Below are 15,973 nucleotides of genomic sequence, written 5' to 3' on the forward strand. Positions count from 1 at the left end.
ACTCCAGTTGTCATGTTTTACAGCCATTTGAGACTGGGAGCCCAATGAGGTTCGCCAAGGGACATGGGTGATGAGGAGTCAACAGAGCCTATTTTGCCACAACGCCAGGCCATGAAGACAGCATCCAGTGGGACTCATTTGTTTCTCAGTCCAATGGCAATTTGAGCAATGGGCCGCTCCGTTTGCGTCGATATTTGGTTGTCCACAAGGCAGGAGAAGGGTGCGCCATTTCCAGCGGCGCTGCAATACCGGGTCGATGCGTGGAGTGAACGGAGCAAGCCCCTTTTTCAGCCCCCGACACAAAAAACATATGTTTAATGCTGTCGTCTTATTGAGGACATATCAGATATTAAACTGATGAGAACATTTACTACAGCCAAAAGGCCGAAAAGTGATGTGGCCCAACCGTTAGCTGCCCAACGCAATCTTCAGGCACAAGTGTCACTTGTCACAGTGCAATACTTTTCACTGGGCATCAAACACCTAAATCTAGCTCAGACTTAAAATGGCTTTTCTGATCTTCACAAAAGCACAAGGCTCAGCCAAACGGCAAAGCCTGCCAAAAATAGCTTCAACTCATTGGTGTTGCTTTCCACGGAAGTCTTTAGTAAAAGGCGAAAGACTTGTGCGTTATGAAAAGAAACCAAAGTAAGTACAGCCCTTTGATGAAGAACAGCCAAAGACCCTAGTCGTCCCAGTCAAAACACTCACGGTACGCCTGACTTGCCCCGCGATCCAAATCCCAGGCCACACCCATTCCCCTACCCCTGCCCACAATATCACTGTGGCAATATTTCCTCTCTGTCCTGTGTTTTTCTGCCAATTAAAAGTGCAAATCTCGCTGTATTTTTTGAGACTTCATTTTGCTGTTGATTGGCTTTTACTCCAGTTGTCATGTTTTACAGCCATTTGAGACTGGGAGCCCAATGAGGTTCGCCAAGGGACATGGGTGATGAGGAGTCAACAGAGCCTATTTTGCCACAACGCCAGGCCATGAAGACAGCATCCAGTGGGACTCATTTGTTTCTCAGTCCAATGGCAATTTGAGCAATGGGCCGCTCCGTTTGCGTCGATATTTGGTTGTCCACAAGGCAGGAGAAGGGTGCGCCATTTCCAGCGGCGCTGCAATACCGGGTCGATGCGTGGAGTGAACGGAGCAAGCCCCTTTTTCAGCCCCCGACACAAAAAACATATGTTTAATGCTGTCGTCTTATTGAGGACATATCAGATATTAAACTGATGAGAACATTTACTACAGCCAAAAGGCCGAAAAGTGATGTGGCCCAACCGTTAGCTGCCCAACGCAATCTTCAGGCACAAGTGTCACTTGTCACAGTGCAATACTTTTCACTGGGCATCAAACACCTAAATCTAGCTCAGGCTTAAAATGGCTTTTCTGATCTTCACAAAAGCACAAGGCTAAGCCAAATGGCAAAGCCTGCCAAAAATAGCTTCAACTCATTGGTGTTGCTTTTCACGGAAGTCTTTAGTAAAAGGCGAAAGACTTGTGCATTATGAAAAGAAACCAGAGTAAGTACAGCCCTTTGATGAAGAACAGCCAAAGACCCTAGTCGTCCCAGTCAAAACACTCACGGTACGCCTGACTTGCCCCGCGATCCAAATCCCAGGCCACACCCATTCCCCTACCCCTGCCCACAATATCACTGTGGCAATATTTCCTCTCTGTCCTGTGTTTTTCTGCCAATTAAAAGTGCAAATCTCGCTGTATTTTTTGAGACTTCATTTTGCTGTTGATTGGCTTTTACTCCAGTTGTCATGTTTTACAGCCATTTGAGACTGGGAGCCCAATGAGGTTCGCCAAGGGACATGGGTGATGAGGAGTCAACAGAGCCTATTTTGCCACAACGCCAGGCCATGAAGACAGCATCCAGTGGGACTCATTTGTTTCTCAGTCCAATGGCAATTTGAGCAATGGGCCGCTCCGTTTGCGTTGATATTTGGTTGTCCACAAGGCAGGAGAAGGGTGCGCCATTTCCAGCGGCGCTGCAATACCGGGTCGATGCGTGGAGTGAACGGAGCAAGCCCCTTTTTCAGCCCCCGACACAAAAAACATATGTTTAATGCTGTCGTCTTATTGAGGACATATCAGATATTAAACTGATGAGAACATTTACTACAGCCAAAAGGCCGAAAAGTGATGTGGCCCAACCGTTAGCTGCCCAACGCAATCTTCAGGCACAAGTGTCACTTGTCACAGTGCAATACTTTTCACTGGGCATCAAACACCTAAATCTAGCTCAGGCTTAAAATGGCTTTTCTGATCTTCACAAAAGCACAAGGCTCAGCCAAACGGCAAAGCCTGCCAAAAATAGCTTCAACGCATTGGTGTTCCTTTCCACGGAAGTCTTTAGTAAAAGGCGAAAGACTTGTGCGTTATGAAAAGAAACCAGAGTAAGTACAGCCCTTTGATGAAGAACAGCCAAAGACCCTAGTCGTCCCAGTCAAAACACTCACGGTACGCCTGACTTGCCCCGCGATCCAAATCCCAGGCCACACCCATTCCCCTACCCCTGCCCACAATATCACTGTGGCAATATTTCCTCTCTGTCCTGTGTTTTTCTGCCAATTAAAAGTGCAAATCTCGCTGTATTTTTTGAGACTTCATTTTGCTGTTGATTGGCTTTTACTCCAGTTGTCATGTTTTACAGCCATTTGAGACTGGGAGCCCAATGAGGTTCGCCAAGGGACATGGGTGATGAGGAGTCAACAGAGCCTATTTTGCCACAACGCCAGGCCATGAAGACAGCATCCAGTGGGACTCATTTGTTTCTCAGTCCAATGGCAATTTGAGCAATGGGCCGCTCCGTTTGCGTTGATATTTGGTTGTCCACAAGGCAGGAGAAGGGTGCGCCATTTCCAGCGGCGCTGCAATACCGGGTCGATGCGTGGAGTGAACGGAGCAAGCCCCTTTTTCAGCCCCCGACACAAAAAACATATGTTTAATGCTGTCGTCTTATTGAGGACATATCAGATATTAAACTGATGAGAACATTTACTACAGCCAAAAGGCCGAAAAGTGATGTGGCCCAACCGTTAGCTGCCCAACGCAATCTTCAGGCACAAGTGTCACTTGTCACAGTGCAATACTTTTCACTGGGCATCAAACACCTAAATCTAGCTCAGGCTTAAAATGGCTTTTCTGATTTTCACAAAAGCACAAGGCTCAGCCAAACGGCAAAGCCTGCCAAAAATAGCTTCAACTCATTGGTGTTGCTTTCCACGGAAGTCTTTAGTAAAAGGCGAAAGACTTGTGCGTTATGAAAAGAAACCAAAGTAAGTACAGCCCTTTGATGAAGAACAGCCAAAGACCCTAGTCGTCCCAGTCAAAACACTCACGGTACGCCTGACTTGCCCCGCGATCCAAATCCCAGGCCACACCCATTCCCCTACCCCTGCCCACAATATCACTGTGGCAATATTTCCTCTCTGTCCTGTGTTTTTCTGCCAATTAAAAGTGCAAATCTCGCTGTATTTTTTGAGACTTCATTTTGCTGTTGATTGGCTTTTACTCCAGTTGTCATGTTTTACAGCCATTTGAGACTGGGAGCCCAATGAGGTTCGCCAAGGGACATGGGTGATGAGGAGTCAACAGAGCCTATTTTGCCACAACGCCAGGCCATGAAGACAGCATCCAGTGGGACTCATTTGTTTCTCAGTCCAATGGCAATTTGAGCAATGGGCCGCTCCGTTTGCGTCGATATTTGGTTGTCCACAAGGCAGGAGAAGGGTGCACCATTTCCAGCGGCGCTGCAATACCGGGTCGATGCGTGGAGTGAACGGAGCAAGCCCCTTTTTCAGCCCCCGACACAAAAAACATATGTTTAATGCTGTCGTCTTATTGAGGACATATCAGATATTAAACTGATGAGAACATTTACTACAGCCAAAAGGCCGAAAAGTGATGTGGCCCAACCGTTAGCTGCCCAACGCAATCTTCAGGCACAAGTGTCACTTGTCACAGTGCAATACTTTTCACTGGGCATCAAACACCTAAATCTAGCTCAGGCTTAAAATGGCTTTTCTGATCTTCACAAAAGCACAAGGCTAAGCCAAATGGCAAAGCCTGCCAAAAATAGCTTCAACTCATTGGTGTTGCTTTCCACGGAAGTCTTTAGTAAAAGGCGAAAGACTTGTGCGTTATGAAAAGAAACCAGAGTAAGTACAGCCCTTTGATGAAGAACAGCCAAAGACCCTAGTCGTCCCAGTCAAAACACTCACGGTACGCCTGACTTGCCCCGCGATCCAAATCCCAGGCCACACCCATTCCCCTACCCCTGCCCACAATATCACTGTGGCAATATTTCCTCTCTGTCCTGTGTTTTTCTGCCAATTAAAAGTGCAAATCTCGCTGTATTTTTTGAGACTTCATTTTGCTGTTGATTGGCTTTTACTCCAGTTGTCATGTTTTACAGCCATTTGAGACTGGGAGCCCAATGAGGTTCGCCAAGGGACATGGGTGATGAGGAGTCAACAGAGCCTATTTTGCCACAACGCCAGGCCATGAAGACAGCATCCAGTGGGACTCATTTGTTTCTCAGTCCAATGGCAATTTGAGCAATGGGCCGCTCCGTTTGCGTCGATATTTGGTTGTCCACAAGGCAGGAGAAGGGTGCACCATTTCCAGCGGCGCTGCAATACCGGGTCGATGCGTGGAGTGAACGGAGCAAGCCCCTTTTTCAGCCCCCGACACAAAAAACATATGTTTAATGCTGTCGTCTTATTGAGGACATATCAGATATTAAACTGATGAGAACATTTACTACAGCCAAAAGGCCGAAAAGTGATGTGGCCCAACCGTTAGCTGCCCAACGCAATCTTCAGGCACAAGTGTCACTTGTCACAGTGCAATACTTTTCACTGGGCATCAAACACCTAAATCTAGCTCAGGCTTAAAATGGCTTTTCTGATCTTCACAAAAGCACAAGGCTAAGCCAAATGGCAAAGCCTGCCAAAAATAGCTTCAACTCATTGGTGTTGCTTTCCACGGAAGTCTTTAGTAAAAGGCGAAAGACTTGTGCGTTATGAAAAGAAACCAGAGTAAGTACAGCCCTTTGATGAAGAACAGCCAAAGACCCTAGTCGTCCCAGTCAAAACACTCACGGTACGCCTGACTTGCCCCGCGATCCAAATCCCAGGCCACACCCATTCCCCTACCCCTGCCCACAATATCACTGTGGCAATATTTCCTCTCTGTCCTGTGTTTTTCTGCCAATTAAAAGTGCAAATCTCGCTGTATTTTTTGAGACTTCATTTTGCTGTTGATTGGCTTTTACTCCAGTTGTCATGTTTTACAGCCATTTGAGACTGGGAGCCCAATGAGGTTCGCCAAGGGACATGGGTGATGAGGAGTCAACAGAGCCTATTTTGCCACAACGCCAGGCCATGAAGACAGCATCCAGTGGGACTCATTTGTTTCTCAGTCCAATGGCAATTTGAGCAATGGGCCGCTCCGTTTGCGTCGATATTTGGTTGTCCACAAGGCAGGAGAAGGGTGCGCCATTTCCAGCAGCGCTGCAATACCGGGTCGATGCGTGGAGTGAACGGAGCAAGCCCCTTTTTCAGCCCCCGACACAAAAAACATATGTTTAATGTTGTCGTCTTATTGAGGACATATCAGATATTAAACTGATGAGAACATTTACTACAGCCAAAAGGCCGAAAAGTGATGTGGCCCAACCGTTAGCTGCCCAACGCAATCTTCAGGCACAAGTGTCACTTGTCACAGTGCAATACTTTTCACTGGGCATCAAACACCTAAATCTAGCTCAGGCTTAAAATGGCTTTTCTGATCTTCACAAAAGCACAAGGCTAAGCCAAATGGCAAAGCCTGCCAAAAATAGCTTCAACTCATTGGTGTTCCTTTCCACGGAAGTCTTTAGTAAAAGGCGAAAGACTTGTGCTTTATGAAAAGAAACCAGAGTAAGTACAGCCCTTTGATGAAGAACAGCCAAAGACCCTAGTCGTCCCAGTCAAAACACTCACGGTACGCCTGACTTGCCCCGCGATCCAAATCCCAGGCCACACCCATTCCCCTACCCCTGCCCACAATATCACTGTGGCAATATTTCCTCTCTGTCCTGTGTTTTTCTGCCAATTAAAAGTGCAAATCTCGCTGTATTTTTTGAGACTTCATTTTGCTGTTGATTGGCTTTTACTCCAGTTGTCATGTTTTACAGCCATTTGAGACTGGGAGCCCAATGAGGTTCGCCAAGGGACATGGGTGATGAGGAGTCAACAGAGCCTATTTTGCCACAACGCCAGGCCATGAAGACAGCATCCAGTGGGACTCATTTATTTCTCAGTCCAATGGCAATTTGAGCAATGGGCCGCTCCGTTTGCGTTGATATTTGGTTGTCCACAAGGCAGGAGAAGGGTGCGCCATTTCCAGCGGCGCTGCAATACCGGGTCGATGCGTGGAGTGAACGGAGCAAGCCCCTTTTTCAGCCCCCGACACAAAAAACATATGTTTAATGTTGTCGTCTTATTGAGGACATATCAGATATTAAACTGATGAGAACATTTACTACAGCCAAAAGGCCAAAAAGTGATGTGGCCCAACGGTTAGCTGCCCAACGCAATCTTCAGGCACAAGTGTCACTTGTCACAGTGCAATACTTTTCACTGGGCATCAAACACCTAAATCTAGCTCAGGCTTAAAATGGCTTTTCTGATCTTCACAAAAGCACAAGGCTAAGCCAAATGGCAAAGCCTGCCAAAAATAGCTTCAACTCATTGGTGTTGCTTTTCACGGAAGTCTTTAGTAAAAGGCGAAAGACTTGTGCGTTATGAAAAGAAACCAGAGTAAGTACAGCCCTTTGATGAAGAACAGCCAAAGACCCTAGTCGTCCCAGTCAAAACACTCACGGTACGCCTGACTTGCCCCGCGATCCAAATCCCAGGCCACACCCATTCCCCTACCCCTGCCCACAATATCACTGTGGCAATATTTCCTCTCTGTCCTGTGTTTTTCTGCCAATTAAAAGTGCAAATCTCGCTGTATTTTTTGAGACTTCATTTTGCTGTTGATTGGCTTTTACTCCAGTTGTCATGTTTTACAGCCATTTGAGACTGGGAGCCCAATGAGGTTCGCCAAGGGACATGGGTGATGAGGAGTCAACAGAGCCTATTTTGCCACAACGCCAGGCCATGAAGACAGCATCCAGTGGGACTCATTTGTTTCTCAGTCCAATGGCAATTTGAGCAATGGGCCGCTCCGTTTGCGTCGATATTTGGTTGTCCACAAGGCAGGAGAAGGGTGCGCCATTTCCAGCGGCGCTGCAATACCGGGTCGATGCGTGGAGTGAACGGAGCAAGCCCCTTTTTCAGCCCCCGACACAAAAAACATATGTTTAATGCTGTCGTCTTATTGAGGACATATCAGATATTAAACTGATGAGAACATTTACTACAGCCAAAAGGCCGAAAAGTGATGTGGCCCAACCGTTAGCTGCCCAACGCAATCTTCAGGCACAAGTGTCACTTGTCACAGTGCAATACTTTTCACTGGGCATCAAACACCTAAATCTAGCTCAGGCTTAAAATGGCTTTTCTGATTTTCACAAAAGCACAAGGCTCAGCCAAACGGCAAAGCCTGCCAAAAATAGCTTCAACTCATTGGTGTTGCTTTCCACGGAAGTCTTTAGTAAAAGGCGAAAGACTTGTGCGTTATGAAAAGAAACCAAAGTAAGTACAGCCCTTTGATGAAGAACAGCCAAAGACCCTAGTCGTCCCAGTCAAAACACTCACGGTACGCCTGACTTGCCCCGCGATCCAAATCCCAGGCCACACCCATTCCCCTACCCCTGCCCACAATATCACTGTGGCAATATTTCCTCTCTGTCCTGTGTTTTTCTGCCAATTAAAAGTGCAAATCTCGCTGTATTTTTTGAGACTTCATTTTGCTGTTGATTGGCTTTTACTCCAGTTGTCATGTTTTACAGCCATTTGAGACTGGGAGCCCAATGAGGTTCGCCAAGGGACATGGGTGATGAGGAGTCAACAGAGCCTATTTTGCCACAACGCCAGGCCATGAAGACAGCATCCAGTGGGACTCATTTGTTTCTCAGTCCAATGGCAATTTGAGCAATGGGCCGCTCCGTTTGCGTCAATATTTGGTTGTCCACAAGGCAGGAGAAGGGTGCGCCATTTCCAGCGGCGCTGCAATACCGGGTCGATGCGTGGAGTGAACGGAGCAAGCCCCTTTTTCAGCCCCCGACACAAAAAACATATGTTTAATGCTGTCGTCTTATTGAGGACATATCAGATATTAAACTGATGAGAACATTTTCTACAGCCAAAAGGCCGAAAAGTGATGTGGCCCAACCGTTAGCTGCCCAACGCAATCTTCAGGCACAAGTGTCACTTGTCACAGTGCAATACTTTTCACTGGGCATCAAACACCTAAATCTAGCTCAGGCTTAAAATGGCTTTTCTGATCTTCACAAAAGCACAAGGCTAAGCCAAATGGCAAAGCCTGCCAAAAATAGCTTCAACTCATTGGTGTTGCTTTCCACGGAAGTCTTTAGTAAAAGGCGAAAGACTTGTGCGTTATGAAAAGAAACCAGAGTAAGTACAGCCCTTTGATGAAGAACAGCCAAAGACCCTAGTCGTCCCAGTCAAAACACTCACGGTACGCCTGACTTGCCCCGCGATCCAAATCCCAGGCCACACCCATTCCCCTACCCCTGCCCACAATATCACTGTGGCAATATTTCCTCTCTGTCCTGTGTTTTTCTGCCAATTAAAAGTGCAAATCTCGCTGTATTTTTTGAGACTTCATTTTGCTGTTGATTGGCTTTTACTCCAGTTGTCATGTTTTACAGCCATTTGAGACTGGGAGCCCAATGAGGTTCGCCAAGGGACATGGGTGATGAGGAGTCAACAGAGCCTATTTTGCCACAACGCCAGGCCATGAAGACAGCATCCAGTGGGACTCATTTGTTTCTCAGTCCAATGGCAATTTGAGCAATGGGCCGCTCCGTTTGCGTCGATATTTGGTTGTCCACAAGGCAGGAGAAGGGTGCGCCATTTCCAGCGGCGCTGCAATACCGGGTCGATGCGTGGAGTGAACGGAGCAAGCCCCTTTTTCAGCCCCCGACACAAAAAACATATGTTTAATGCTGTCGTCTTATTGAGGACATATCAGATATTAAACTGATGAGAACATTTACTACAGCCAAAAGGCCGAAAAGTGATGTGGCCCAACCGTTAGCTGCCCAACGCAATCTTCAGGCACAAGTGTCACTTGTCACAGTGCAATACTTTTCACTGGGCATCAAACACCTAAATCTAGCTCAGGCTTAAAATGGCTTTTCTGATCTTCACAAAAGCACAAGGCTAAGCCAAATGGCAAAGCCTGCCAAAAATAGCTTCAACTCATTGGTGTTGCTTTCCACGGAAGTCTTTAGTAAAAGGCGAAAGACTTGTGCGTTATGAAAAGAAACCAGAGTAAGTACAGCCCTTTGATGAAGAACAGCCAAAGACCCTAGTCGTCCCAGTCAAAACACTCACGGTACGCCTGACTTGCCCCGCGATCCAAATCCCAGGCCACACCCATTCCCCTACCCCTGCCCACAATATCACTGTGGCAATATTTCCTCTCTGTCCTGTGTTTTTCTGCCAATTAAAAGTGCAAATCTCGCTGTATTTTTTGAGACTTCATTTTGCTGTTGATTGGCTTTTACTCCAGTTGTCATGTTTTACAGCCATTTGAGACTGGGAGCCCAATGAGGTTCGCCAAGGGACATGGGTGATGAGGAGTCAACAGAGCCTATTTTGCCACAACGCCAGGCCATGAAGACAGCATCCAGTGGGACTCATTTGTTTCTCAGTCCAATGGCAATTTGAGCAATGGGCCGCTCCGTTTGCGTCGATATTTGGTTGTCCACAAGGCAGGAGAAGGGTGCACCATTTCCAGCGGCGCTGCAATACCGGGTCGATGCGTGGAGTGAACGGAGCAAGCCCCTTTTTCAGCCCCCGACACAAAAAACATATGTTTAATGCTGTCGTCTTATTGAGGACATATCAGATATTAAACTGATGAGAACATTTACTACAGCCAAAAGGCCGAAAAGTGATGTGGCCCAACCGTTAGCTGCCCAACGCAATCTTCAGGCACAAGTGTCACTTGTCACAGTGCAATACTTTTCACTGGGCATCAAACACCTAAATCTAGCTCAGGCTTAAAATGGCTTTTCTGATCTTCACAAAAGCACAAGGCTAAGCCAAATGGCAAAGCCTGCCAAAAATAGCTTCAACTCATTGGTGTTGCTTTCCACGGAAGTCTTTAGTAAAAGGCGAAAGACTTGTGCGTTATGAAAAGAAACCAGAGTAAGTACAGCCCTTTGATGAAGAACAGCCAAAGACCCTAGTCGTCCCAGTCAAAACACTCACGGTACGCCTGACTTGCCCCGCGATCCAAATCCCAGGCCACACCCATTCCCCTACCCCTGCCCACAATATCACTGTGGCAATATTTCCTCTCTGTCCTGTGTTTTTCTGCCAATTAAAAGTGCAAATCTCGCTGTATTTTTTGAGACTTCATTTTGCTGTTGATTGGCTTTTACTCCAGTTGTCATGTTTTACAGCCATTTGAGACTGGGAGCCCAATGAGGTTCGCCAAGGGACATGGGTGATGAGGAGTCAACAGAGCCTATTTTGCCACAACGCCAGGCCATGAAGACAGCATCCAGTGGGACTCATTTGTTTCTCAGTCCAATGGCAATTTGAGCAATGGGCCGCTCCGTTTGCGTCGATATTTGGTTGTCCACAAGGCAGGAGAAGGGTGCGCCATTTCCAGCAGCGCTGCAATACCGGGTCGATGCGTGGAGTGAACGGAGCAAGCCCCTTTTTCAGCCCCCGACACAAAAAACATATGTTTAATGTTGTCGTCTTATTGAGGACATATCAGATATTAAACTGATGAGAACATTTACTACAGCCAAAAGGCCGAAAAGTGATGTGGCCCAACCGTTAGCTGCCCAACGCAATCTTCAGGCACAAGTGTCACTTGTCACAGTGCAATACTTTTCACTGGGCATCAAACACCTAAATCTAGCTCAGGCTTAAAATGGCTTTTCTGATCTTCACAAAAGCACAAGGCTAAGCCAAATGGCAAAGCCTGCCAAAAATAGCTTCAACTCATTGGTGTTCCTTTCCACGGAAGTCTTTAGTAAAAGGCGAAAGACTTGTGCTTTATGAAAAGAAACCAGAGTAAGTACAGCCCTTTGATGAAGAACAGCCAAAGACCCTAGTCGTCCCAGTCAAAACACTCACGGTACGCCTGACTTGCCCCGCGATCCAAATCCCAGGCCACACCCATTCCCCTACCCCTGCCCACAATATCACTGTGGCAATATTTCCTCTCTGTCCTGTGTTTTTCTGCCAATTAAAAGTGCAAATCTCGCTGTATTTTTTGAGACTTCATTTTGCTGTTGATTGGCTTTTACTCCAGTTGTCATGTTTTACAGCCATTTGAGACTGGGAGCCCAATGAGGTTCGCCAAGGGACATGGGTGATGAGGAGTCAACAGAGCCTATTTTGCCACAACGCCAGGCCATGAAGACAGCATCCAGTGGGACTCATTTATTTCTCAGTCCAATGGCAATTTGAGCAATGGGCCGCTCCGTTTGCGTTGATATTTGGTTGTCCACAAGGCAGGAGAAGGGTGCGCCATTTCCAGCGGCGCTGCAATACCGGGTCGATGCGTGGAGTGAACGGAGCAAGCCCCTTTTTCAGCCCCCGACACAAAAAACATATGTTTAATGTTGTCGTCTTATTGAGGACATATCAGATATTAAACTGATGAGAACATTTACTACAGCCAAAAGGCCAAAAAGTGATGTGGCCCAACGGTTAGCTGCCCAACGCAATCTTCAGGCACAAGTGTCACTTGTCACAGTGCAATACTTTTCACTGGGCATCAAACACCTAAATCTAGCTCAGGCTTAAAATGGCTTTTCTGATCTTCACAAAAGCACAAGGCTAAGCCAAATGGCAAAGCCTGCCAAAAATAGCTTCAACTCATTGGTGTTGCTTTTCACGGAAGTCTTTAGTAAAAGGCGAAAGACTTGTGCGTTATGAAAAGAAACCAGAGTAAGTACAGCCCTTTGATGAAGAACAGCCAAAGACCCTAGTCGTCCCAGTCAAAACACTCACGGTACGCCTGACTTGCCCCGCGATCCAAATCCCAGGCCACACCCATTCCCCTACCCCTGCCCACAATATCACTGTGGCAATATTTCCTCTCTGTCCTGTGTTTTTCTGCCAATTAAAAGTGCAAATCTCGCTGTATTTTTTGAGACTTCATTTTGCTGTTGATTGGCTTTTACTCCAGTTGTCATGTTTTACAGCCATTTGAGACTGGGAGCCCAATGAGGTTCGCCAAGGGACATGGGTGATGAGGAGTCAACAGAGCCTATTTTGCCACAACGCCAGGCCATGAAGACAGCATCCAGTGGGACTCATTTGTTTCTCAGTCCAATGGCAATTTGAGCAATGGGCCGCTCCGTTTGCGTCGATATTTGGTTGTCCACAAGGCAGGAGAAGGGTGCGCCATTTCCAGCGGCGCTGCAATACCGGGTCGATGCGTGGAGTGAACGGAGCAAGCCCCTTTTTCAGCCCCCGACACAAAAAACATATGTTTAATGCTGTCGTCTTATTGAGGACATATCAGATATTAAACTGATGAGAACATTTACTACAGCCAAAAGGCCGAAAAGTGATGTGGCCCAACCGTTAGCTGCCCAACGCAATCTTCAGGCACAAGTGTCACTTGTCACAGTGCAATACTTTTCACTGGGCATCAAACACCTAAATCTAGCTCAGGCTTAAAATGGCTTTTCTGATTTTCACAAAAGCACAAGGCTCAGCCAAACGGCAAAGCCTGCCAAAAATAGCTTCAACTCATTGGTGTTGCTTTCCACGGAAGTCTTTAGTAAAAGGCGAAAGACTTGTGCGTTATGAAAAGAAACCAAAGTAAGTACAGCCCTTTGATGAAGAACAGCCAAAGACCCTAGTCGTCCCAGTCAAAACACTCACGGTACGCCTGACTTGCCCCGCGATCCAAATCCCAGGCCACACCCATTCCCCTACCCCTGCCCACAATATCACTGTGGCAATATTTCCTCTCTGTCCTGTGTTTTTCTGCCAATTAAAAGTGCAAATCTCGCTGTATTTTTTGAGACTTCATTTTGCTGTTGATTGGCTTTTACTCCAGTTGTCATGTTTTACAGCCATTTGAGACTGGGAGCCCAATGAGGTTCGCCAAGGGACATGGGTGATGAGGAGTCAACAGAGCCTATTTTGCCACAACGCCAGGCCATGAAGACAGCATCCAGTGGGACTCATTTGTTTCTCAGTCCAATGGCAATTTGAGCAATGGGCCGCTCCGTTTGCGTCAATATTTGGTTGTCCACAAGGCAGGAGAAGGGTGCGCCATTTCCAGCGGCGCTGCAATACCGGGTCGATGCGTGGAGTGAACGGAGCAAGCCCCTTTTTCAGCCCCCGACACAAAAAACATATGTTTAATGCTGTCGTCTTATTGAGGACATATCAGATATTAAACTGATGAGAACATTTTCTACAGCCAAAAGGCCGAAAAGTGATGTGGCCCAACCGTTAGCTGCCCAACGCAATCTTCAGGCACAAGTGTCACTTGTCACAGTGCAATACTTTTCACTGGGCATCAAACACCTAAATCTAGCTCAGGCTTAAAATGGCTTTTCTGATCTTCACAAAAGCACAAGGCTAAGCCAAATGGCAAAGCCTGCCAAAAATAGCTTCAACTCATTGGTGTTGCTTTCCACGGAAGTCTTTAGTAAAAGGCGAAAGACTTGTGCGTTATGAAAAGAAACCAGAGTAAGTACAGCCCTTTGATGAAGAACAGCCAAAGACCCTAGTCGTCCCAGTCAAAACACTCACGGTACGCCTGACTTGCCCCGCGATCCAAATCCCAGGCCACACCCATTCCCCTACCCCTGCCCACAATATCACTGTGGCAATATTTCCTCTCTGTCCTGTGTTTTTCTGCCAATTAAAAGTGCAAATCTCGCTGTATTTTTTGAGACTTCATTTTGCTGTTGATTGGCTTTTACTCCAGTTGTCATGTTTTACAGCCATTTGAGACTGGGAGCCCAATGAGGTTCGCCAAGGGACATGGGTGATGAGGAGTCAACAGAGCCTATTTTGCCACAACGCCAGGCCATGAAGACAGCATCCAGTGGGACTCATTTGTTTCTCAGTCCAATGGCAATTTGAGCAATGGGCCGCTCCGTTTGCGTCGATATTTGGTTGTCCACAAGGCAGGAGAAGGGTGCGCCATTTCCAGCGGCGCTGCAATACCGGGTCGATGCGTGGAGTGAACGGAGCAAGCCCCTTTTTCAGCCCCCGACACAAAAAACATATGTTTAATGCTGTCGTCTTATTGAGGACATATCAGATATTAAACTGATGAGAACATTTACTACAGCCAAAAGGCCGAAAAGTGATGTGGCCCAACCGTTAGCTGCCCAACGCAATCTTCAGGCACAAGTGTCACTTGTCACAGTGCAATACTTTTCACTGGGCATCAAACACCTAAATCTAGCTCAGGCTTAAAATGGCTTTTCTGATCTTCACAAAAGCACAAGGCTAAGCCAAATGGCAAAGCCTGCCAAAAATAGCTTCAACTCATTGGTGTTGCTTTTCACGGAAGTCTTTAGTAAAAGGCGAAAGACTTGTGCGTTATGAAAAGAAACCAGAGTAAGTACAGCCCTTTGATGAAGAACAGCCAAAGACCCTAGTCGTCCCAGTCAAAACACTCACGGTACGCCTGACTTGCCCCGCGATCCAAATCCCAGGCCACACCCATTCCCCTACCCCTGCCCACAATATCACTGTGGCAATATTTCCTCTCTGTCCTGTGTTTTTCTGCCAATTAAAAGTGCAAATCTCGCTGTATTTTTTGAGACTTCATTTTGCTGTTGATTGGCTTTTACTCCAGTTGTCATGTTTTACAGCCATTTGAGACTGGGAGCCCAATGAGGTTCGCCAAGGGACATGGGTGATGAGGAGTCAACAGAGCCTATTTTGCCACAACGCCAGGCCATGAAGACAGCATCCAGTGGGACTCATTTGTTTCTCAGTCCAATGGCAATTTGAGCAATGGGCCGCTCCGTTTGCGTCGATATTTGGTTGTCCACAAGGCAGGAGAAGGGTGCGCCATTTCCAGCGGCGCTGCAATACCGGGTCGATGCGTGGAGTGAACGGAGCAAGCCCCTTTTTCAGCCCCCGACACAAAAAACATATGTTTAATGCTGTCGTCTTATTGAGGACATATCAGATATTAAACTGATGAGAACATTTACTACAGCCAAAAGGCCGAAAAGTGATGTGGCCCAACCGTTAGCTGCCCAACGCAATCTTCAGGCACAAGTGTCACTTGTCACAGTGCAATACTTTTCACTGGGCATCAAACACCTAAATCTAGCTCAGGCTTAAAATGGCTTTTCTGATTTTCACAAAAGCACAAGGCTCAGCCAAACGGCAAAGCCTGCCAAAAATAGCTTCAACTCATTGGTGTTGCTTTCCACGGAAGTCTTTAGTAAAAGGCGAAAGACTTGTGCGTTATGAAAAGAAACCAAAGTAAGTACAGCCCTTTGATGAAGAACAGCCAAAGACCCTAGTCGTCCCAGTCAAAACACTCACGGTACGCCTGACTTGCCCCGCGATCCAAATCCCAGGCCACACCCATTCCCCTACCCCTGCCCACAATATCACTGTGGCAATATTTCCTCTCTGTCCTGTGTTTTTCTGCCAATTAAAAGTGCAAATCTCGCTGTATTTTTTGAGACTTCATTTTGCTGTTGATTGGCTTTTACTCCAGTTGTCATATTTTACAGCCATTTGAGACTGGGAGCCCAATGAGGTTCGCCAAGGGACATGGGTGATGAGGAGTCAACAGAGCCTATTTTGC

General features: G+C 46.9%; 18 non-coding genes and 18 pseudogenes across 18 annotated transcripts; all 36 read right to left on the bottom strand.

Moving 5' to 3' along the window:
- Window positions 1–215: 215 nt before the first annotated feature.
- Window positions 216–396, bottom strand: LOC144466315 (U2 spliceosomal RNA; annotated as a pseudogene).
- Window positions 397–537: 141 nt separating this feature from the next.
- Window positions 538–652, bottom strand: LOC144465775 (U5 spliceosomal RNA). Its single transcript, XR_013492880.1, has one exon. It is a non-coding gene; the product is annotated as a U5 spliceosomal RNA (small nuclear RNA).
- Window positions 653–1,097: 445 nt separating this feature from the next.
- On the bottom strand, window positions 1,098–1,278 carry LOC144466316 (U2 spliceosomal RNA; annotated as a pseudogene).
- Window positions 1,279–1,419: 141 nt separating this feature from the next.
- On the bottom strand, window positions 1,420–1,534 carry LOC144465791 (U5 spliceosomal RNA). The gene has a single exon (XR_013492895.1). It is a non-coding gene; the product is annotated as a U5 spliceosomal RNA (small nuclear RNA).
- Window positions 1,535–1,979: 445 nt separating this feature from the next.
- Window positions 1,980–2,160, bottom strand: LOC144466317 (U2 spliceosomal RNA; annotated as a pseudogene).
- A 141-nt stretch (window positions 2,161–2,301) lies between these two features.
- Window positions 2,302–2,416, bottom strand: LOC144465672 (U5 spliceosomal RNA). Its single transcript, XR_013492791.1, has one exon. It is a non-coding gene; the product is annotated as a U5 spliceosomal RNA (small nuclear RNA).
- A 445-nt stretch (window positions 2,417–2,861) lies between these two features.
- LOC144466318 (U2 spliceosomal RNA) lies at window positions 2,862–3,042 on the bottom strand (annotated as a pseudogene).
- A 141-nt stretch (window positions 3,043–3,183) lies between these two features.
- LOC144465776 (U5 spliceosomal RNA) lies at window positions 3,184–3,298 on the bottom strand. The gene has a single exon (XR_013492881.1). It is a non-coding gene; the product is annotated as a U5 spliceosomal RNA (small nuclear RNA).
- Window positions 3,299–3,743: 445 nt separating this feature from the next.
- On the bottom strand, window positions 3,744–3,924 carry LOC144465836 (U2 spliceosomal RNA; annotated as a pseudogene).
- Window positions 3,925–4,065: 141 nt separating this feature from the next.
- Window positions 4,066–4,180, bottom strand: LOC144465595 (U5 spliceosomal RNA). The gene has a single exon (XR_013492724.1). It is a non-coding gene; the product is annotated as a U5 spliceosomal RNA (small nuclear RNA).
- A 445-nt stretch (window positions 4,181–4,625) lies between these two features.
- LOC144465847 (U2 spliceosomal RNA) lies at window positions 4,626–4,806 on the bottom strand (annotated as a pseudogene).
- A 141-nt stretch (window positions 4,807–4,947) lies between these two features.
- LOC144465596 (U5 spliceosomal RNA) lies at window positions 4,948–5,062 on the bottom strand. The gene has a single exon (XR_013492725.1). It is a non-coding gene; the product is annotated as a U5 spliceosomal RNA (small nuclear RNA).
- A 445-nt stretch (window positions 5,063–5,507) lies between these two features.
- On the bottom strand, window positions 5,508–5,688 carry LOC144466118 (U2 spliceosomal RNA; annotated as a pseudogene).
- Window positions 5,689–5,829: 141 nt separating this feature from the next.
- Window positions 5,830–5,944, bottom strand: LOC144465496 (U5 spliceosomal RNA). Its single transcript, XR_013492635.1, has one exon. It is a non-coding gene; the product is annotated as a U5 spliceosomal RNA (small nuclear RNA).
- A 445-nt stretch (window positions 5,945–6,389) lies between these two features.
- LOC144466139 (U2 spliceosomal RNA) lies at window positions 6,390–6,570 on the bottom strand (annotated as a pseudogene).
- A 141-nt stretch (window positions 6,571–6,711) lies between these two features.
- On the bottom strand, window positions 6,712–6,826 carry LOC144465535 (U5 spliceosomal RNA). Its single transcript, XR_013492670.1, has one exon. It is a non-coding gene; the product is annotated as a U5 spliceosomal RNA (small nuclear RNA).
- A 445-nt stretch (window positions 6,827–7,271) lies between these two features.
- On the bottom strand, window positions 7,272–7,452 carry LOC144466319 (U2 spliceosomal RNA; annotated as a pseudogene).
- A 141-nt stretch (window positions 7,453–7,593) lies between these two features.
- Window positions 7,594–7,708, bottom strand: LOC144465777 (U5 spliceosomal RNA). Its single transcript, XR_013492882.1, has one exon. It is a non-coding gene; the product is annotated as a U5 spliceosomal RNA (small nuclear RNA).
- A 445-nt stretch (window positions 7,709–8,153) lies between these two features.
- Window positions 8,154–8,334, bottom strand: LOC144465256 (U2 spliceosomal RNA; annotated as a pseudogene).
- Window positions 8,335–8,475: 141 nt separating this feature from the next.
- LOC144465597 (U5 spliceosomal RNA) lies at window positions 8,476–8,590 on the bottom strand. Its single transcript, XR_013492726.1, has one exon. It is a non-coding gene; the product is annotated as a U5 spliceosomal RNA (small nuclear RNA).
- A 445-nt stretch (window positions 8,591–9,035) lies between these two features.
- LOC144466320 (U2 spliceosomal RNA) lies at window positions 9,036–9,216 on the bottom strand (annotated as a pseudogene).
- Window positions 9,217–9,357: 141 nt separating this feature from the next.
- On the bottom strand, window positions 9,358–9,472 carry LOC144465598 (U5 spliceosomal RNA). The gene has a single exon (XR_013492727.1). It is a non-coding gene; the product is annotated as a U5 spliceosomal RNA (small nuclear RNA).
- Window positions 9,473–9,917: 445 nt separating this feature from the next.
- On the bottom strand, window positions 9,918–10,098 carry LOC144465858 (U2 spliceosomal RNA; annotated as a pseudogene).
- Window positions 10,099–10,239: 141 nt separating this feature from the next.
- LOC144465599 (U5 spliceosomal RNA) lies at window positions 10,240–10,354 on the bottom strand. Its single transcript, XR_013492728.1, has one exon. It is a non-coding gene; the product is annotated as a U5 spliceosomal RNA (small nuclear RNA).
- A 445-nt stretch (window positions 10,355–10,799) lies between these two features.
- LOC144466119 (U2 spliceosomal RNA) lies at window positions 10,800–10,980 on the bottom strand (annotated as a pseudogene).
- Window positions 10,981–11,121: 141 nt separating this feature from the next.
- On the bottom strand, window positions 11,122–11,236 carry LOC144465497 (U5 spliceosomal RNA). Its single transcript, XR_013492636.1, has one exon. It is a non-coding gene; the product is annotated as a U5 spliceosomal RNA (small nuclear RNA).
- A 445-nt stretch (window positions 11,237–11,681) lies between these two features.
- On the bottom strand, window positions 11,682–11,862 carry LOC144466140 (U2 spliceosomal RNA; annotated as a pseudogene).
- Window positions 11,863–12,003: 141 nt separating this feature from the next.
- On the bottom strand, window positions 12,004–12,118 carry LOC144465536 (U5 spliceosomal RNA). Its single transcript, XR_013492671.1, has one exon. It is a non-coding gene; the product is annotated as a U5 spliceosomal RNA (small nuclear RNA).
- A 445-nt stretch (window positions 12,119–12,563) lies between these two features.
- LOC144466321 (U2 spliceosomal RNA) lies at window positions 12,564–12,744 on the bottom strand (annotated as a pseudogene).
- A 141-nt stretch (window positions 12,745–12,885) lies between these two features.
- Window positions 12,886–13,000, bottom strand: LOC144465778 (U5 spliceosomal RNA). Its single transcript, XR_013492883.1, has one exon. It is a non-coding gene; the product is annotated as a U5 spliceosomal RNA (small nuclear RNA).
- Window positions 13,001–13,445: 445 nt separating this feature from the next.
- LOC144465257 (U2 spliceosomal RNA) lies at window positions 13,446–13,626 on the bottom strand (annotated as a pseudogene).
- A 141-nt stretch (window positions 13,627–13,767) lies between these two features.
- On the bottom strand, window positions 13,768–13,882 carry LOC144465600 (U5 spliceosomal RNA). The gene has a single exon (XR_013492729.1). It is a non-coding gene; the product is annotated as a U5 spliceosomal RNA (small nuclear RNA).
- Window positions 13,883–14,327: 445 nt separating this feature from the next.
- On the bottom strand, window positions 14,328–14,508 carry LOC144466323 (U2 spliceosomal RNA; annotated as a pseudogene).
- Window positions 14,509–14,649: 141 nt separating this feature from the next.
- LOC144465538 (U5 spliceosomal RNA) lies at window positions 14,650–14,764 on the bottom strand. Its single transcript, XR_013492672.1, has one exon. It is a non-coding gene; the product is annotated as a U5 spliceosomal RNA (small nuclear RNA).
- Window positions 14,765–15,209: 445 nt separating this feature from the next.
- On the bottom strand, window positions 15,210–15,390 carry LOC144466324 (U2 spliceosomal RNA; annotated as a pseudogene).
- A 141-nt stretch (window positions 15,391–15,531) lies between these two features.
- Window positions 15,532–15,646, bottom strand: LOC144465779 (U5 spliceosomal RNA). Its single transcript, XR_013492884.1, has one exon. It is a non-coding gene; the product is annotated as a U5 spliceosomal RNA (small nuclear RNA).
- Window positions 15,647–15,973: the final 327 nt, after the last annotated feature.

The sequence above is a fragment of the Epinephelus lanceolatus genome, chromosome 12, assembly GCF_041903045.1.
Source record: "Epinephelus lanceolatus isolate andai-2023 chromosome 12, ASM4190304v1, whole genome shotgun sequence".
Classification (NCBI taxonomy): Eukaryota; Metazoa; Chordata; class Actinopteri; order Perciformes; family Serranidae; genus Epinephelus; species Epinephelus lanceolatus.